The sequence below is a fragment of the Gaeumannomyces tritici genome (genome assembly GCF_000145635.1).
Source record: "Gaeumannomyces tritici R3-111a-1 unplaced genomic scaffold supercont2.5, whole genome shotgun sequence".
Taxonomy (NCBI): Eukaryota; Fungi; Ascomycota; class Sordariomycetes; order Magnaporthales; family Magnaporthaceae; genus Gaeumannomyces; species Gaeumannomyces tritici.
In genome coordinates this window covers 3,167,411-3,172,410 of record NW_008804549.1, presented here as the reverse complement: position 1 = coordinate 3,172,410, position 5,000 = coordinate 3,167,411, and positions in this window count along the sequence as shown.

Here is a 5,000-nt window from a genome sequence, read left to right as displayed (position 1 = left end):
TTGCATAAAACCTTTAGCTACCAACCTAGCTTTGTACTTTATAAGGGTATTGTTTTTGTTTTTTTTAAGCTTAAAAACCGGTCGACAAATAATTAATCTTTTCCTTTTAAGTATTTTAGCTTTAAGTAAAAATTTAAAGGTTTTTGCACGTAATAATTGTTTAAACTTTGCACTTAAAGCAACTAACCAGTTTTTATTATGGGGGCTTTTTAAAGCTTCCTTATAGGAATTGGGCTCGCTATTTTTAATAAGCTTTTTTTTTTACAGCTTGCTTTGCTTTGTAGCAAATGTATTAAACGTATTAATTAATATCCATTTGGTTTGGATTTAAAGGTTGCCCATTTAAATTTATAGGCATTTTATCCATTAAGGGTACCGGTATTTTAAGCGTCGGTGGCGCTACAATGCTACTAAGGCCCTTTAGCGGCCTTACAGTAGCTTGTACAAGCTTTAAAAGCTTGTTTTGCTGGGTAAGTATCGAAGCTTTTAAAGGTTTCGTAAGCTATGGAATTAGCAAAAAATCGTTTTCCACTTTGCTTTTAAAGTTATTGGGAGCATTATTAATTAGCGAATTAGCGTTGGTTTTAATAAATTGTATTAATGGTACCCTTTTTAAAAGTTTTTCCCTTTTTGGAACCAGATTTTTTATTGGTACTTTTTTTAATAGCTTAATTGTAAAGGTTTTATATACGACCTTACGTGCAAGTGCATATACGAATATAATAGTTTTACTTAAGGCTTTTAAAAGCTTAATGAATTTTGTTTTAATTGCAAGCTTTTTCGATTTAGCCTTTTATTCCATAAAAATTATAACCTTTGCTTGGGTATTTATAATTTTATAATGGCCAACATTAAGCTTGTAAGAAAATCCGGGTTTTATTTTGTCGTAAAACTTTTAATACGGGCTTAATTTTTTATTAATAACCGCCGTAGCGTTTATTAATTTAACCATAATTGGTAAAATATAGCATTATAAATAAAACGGCAAGCTTGCCGCATTAATTGTAACTTTTAATTTATTTAAAATTACCTTTACAGTACGTTTGGATAGCCTATTTTGGCCGTAATTATAAAAGTTTAACGTATTAAATGCCGTGCCTTTGCGTTTAAGCCATTGCTTTAGCGCCGTATTAACCTTTTTACTTTTATCGAAAAACAATTTGTTAAAGTACCGCCCGTAGCTTGCCTTTAGCCTTTTAAAAAAAGCTTTTATAGTAGCATACATTACATGGCCATGCTTGTTAAGTAATTAAAAAGTTTATTTATATTTTAATTTACAATTTACAAGCATAAAAATTACGGGTTTTTTATTGTATGGTATAAGGGATAAAATAATTATATCCCTTTTTATCGAATTTAAAACGTTATCCGGTAAAGGTAACGGGCCTTTTTTGGTTTTTTACACCGTTGTAATTTTGGCGCATACCACGCATTGCAACCCCTTTACTTTATCGAAATTGGGGAAACCGGTAGTAATTTTAGCAATTTTTTTTAACAAAGCTAAGCCAATATGCCCTAATCGGCGGTGCCAAAGCAACGCTTTTAAGGCCAAATCTTTACTATACCCTTTTATTATATCCCCTTTTAAGCTTACCCAGCCGTTAATTAACTTTTGGAAGCTTTTAAAGGCTATATTAATAAAAGGGGCCGCTTGTACCTTACTTACAGCAAAAGGCTTTAGCAACGGATTTCTTGCTTGGGAAGCCTTTTTTTTTAGTAAAGCAATATCCTTTGGAATAAGCTCTTTAAAGAACTTGTTTAGTAACTTGCCGAGCTTACGGGGCTTAACTATACGGGAGTCTTTAGGGCTTTTTGCACTAAACTTAAGCTTTTTACCCTTTTTTTAAGGCTTTTTGCTATCCAAAACCTTATTTTTTTTAAGGTCGAAATTATAGCGAAAATATTTTTCCGGGTTTTTAAAAAAGATATTAAGTAAATTAACCGTTAGTTTTGGGGTTACTTTTGCTGCGGCTTAATTAAAATTGTGGCTATAATGGGAATAACGGATATTAAGCAATTTATGCCTTTTTACGTTAAGGAAAAACCCATTTTTTGTAAGATCCAAAACGCTTTAGCACTTGCGATTCGAATTATATAAGCTTTGTTTAATAAAAACGCCGTTTAAAAAGTAATGTCGAAAACCGTTAATAATATTAATATCGAATTTGGAAATAAATAACATTTCTTTTAGCGTTATTTGTTCGAAATTATTAACGTTATTTAAGCGTTTTATTGTAAGCTAAATAGTGCTAACGCCTTTGGGGATTACAAAGCCGCCATTTATTTTTATTACTATATTATTGCGCTTAATAAATGTAATAAAATATTTTTTAAAGTTAAAAATGTAATTAGTGCTACTTGTATCGTATAGTACAAAGGGTTTTAGCGTTTTAGCTTTTCCTTTAACATGTTTACAGTTTGCGCATTTTTAGCCAGTAAATTTTAAGGAATTAATTTTTCGGTATTAAATTTGCTAGTAACGGAATCTTTATTAAAGTTATTTAAATAATTCGTATTTATAGTACCGTTAATAACGTTACCTTTTAATGCAGCCCTTAAAAAAAGGTTGTAATTTAAGGATACAAATGCTATCCCGTTTTTATCAATGGATTTATTACTGTTTTTACTTTTTTTACCGGATTTATTAAATCCAAAAAAAGCTTTAAAACTTTTTTGCTTTTTTTTAAGCTTTTGGTTTTTCCCGTTAGCGGTTTTTTTTTCCTTTTTGCCTTTGCTTTTAGCACTAATTCCTTTAATATTTTTGCCTTTTTTAGCTTTAGCTTTATAACTTGCAGCTTATTTGTGTGCTGTAAATATTGGGTTATAGGTTTTAGCTATTAAATTAGCTATTAAATACTGTAAGTTAAGGCTTTCGATTGGTTGCTTTAAAGCAATAGCGCTACGAATAATGCTTCGAAATCGTTTAGCCCAGTAAGGAAAGGAGCCCTTTATAGCCTTTAAATATTAATTTTTAATGTTAGTAGCTTTAAAAAACACGTAACTATTACGGAGCTTAACTAGCAAAGCGTTAAAGTAAAAATTAAATTCGCTAATACTGCTTTTAAATTTAGCGTAATTTAGTAAATGGAATTTTTTGTAAAGGGTATCCTTTTTAATTTTAAATGCAAAAGAATAGCTTTCCTTTAAGGCTATAAAAGCTAAGCCAGGCTTTATTTCCCAAATTACAGTATGTAAAACCTTTTTGTTGCAATTGTCCTTTAAAAAAAGCAATAAATTTGCTTAATCCTTTTTTAAAATTTTATTCGCTAATTTGGGGTTATTTATAAAACCTTTAACCCTTATTGCAATAAATTGCAAATTTAGCGTGTATTTCCACTTTGCGTAATTGCTAAAACCTTTAAGTTTAAATGTTTTAAGGAAAAAGTGCACCTTACGAAACAATTCCTTTATTACTGGATTTGTATAAAACAAAATATTATTCCAGTTAGTAAGGGTTCGTAAAGGTGGTATTATTAAAGTTGGCTTAAAGGAATTATTACCGTAATTTATTGGCGTAATTGGGCCTTACAAATTAATTAAAGGTTTTGTAACAATAAATGCTTTAATTGCTTAACCACCAACTGGAATAAATGTAACCCCCAAAGCTTTTGTTTGTTTCTTTTAAGCACTTTGCTTTAACGTTGCTACTTTATTAAATAATTGTAATATTAAATCCTTTTGGTGCTTTAACGTTGCTATTAACTATTTCAATACATTTTGCATGTTTGCGTTCCCCCCCAACGTAACCCCCGAATCGCTAGGATTATTATCCATTTTCCTTATTTATACCTATAAATTTGCTAGCTTATAAGGGTTTATACAAAAGTAACGAATCCTTATATTGGAATTTAACAACTTTTACAAATTAATTTTGGGTAACCAGCTTTTAATTTTACCCCCCAATACCAACCCTTTCGTGCATTAATAAAAACCCCGTAATGCAGCTATTTAACGTTTTTACAAGTACTAAGTATTAATATTAATTTGGCCGGCAAGCACTTAAGCGCTATCCCGCCTTTTTAATGGTCGCTTAGTAAGCTTTTTAAATACGTTACAAATTGTTTTAACCGAAATGTATTTTTTATTAAGCTATATAACAATTTGCGCAATAGTACCCGGTTTAAATTAAGGTATTTTGTAGTTAATATTTACTAAAATAACAAGTAAGTTTTAGCAATGCAAACCCTTTTTTCCAAGCTATAAAGCAACGGCTTACAAGCTTTTATAAAAGAATTAAACATTATAAAGTAATGCAAACCCTTTTTTTTGCTTGCAACGCGGGTTTTTACAAAAAAACTAAACATTATAGGGTAATGCAAACCCTTCCTTTTGCTTGCAACGCGCTTAACTATAAGCTTTTCTACAAAGGAATTGGATACCTTTATCCCCTAACAAGTTATTTATAAAGTTCCCAAATAGCGTACTTATAAAGCGCTCGCTTAACGCATTAATAACCTTTAAAGTGCTATTTTAATAAAATTGCACAGCGTACTTATAAAGCGCTCGCTTAACGCCGCAATTTGTGGTATTAGCGCTTTATAGCGCTTATTAACAAGCCCAAAAAGCTGCTAGCAATTAAGCTTAATTAGTAACTTACAGCGCTTTCGATCGCTATAATTAATTAATTAATTTAGGGGCTTATAGCGCTTTCGGTCGCTGTGCTTAATTAATTAATTGGGTTTCGATAAGCCTTCGATTGCTTAAAACCATTGGTTTTCCCGGGCTTATAACCTGTTAAATTACAAGGTCCAAATTAAAGCTTTGCAATACGATTACAGCAATTTATAAGGTTACGTTTACAAGGGTCGGGCTTGTTAAACATTATAATATAGTGCTAACAAGCCCACGTTGGTTGTTAAAAATAAGTGCTATTTTAGGGAAAGGGTGCTAACTTAATGCCTTTTTTATATACTTACCAACGTTAATCTTAAAGGTTTTCCCCTTTAAAGGGTTGCGGTGCCGCGCGCGATTTTCCGCAATATTATTTTGTATGGGGATTG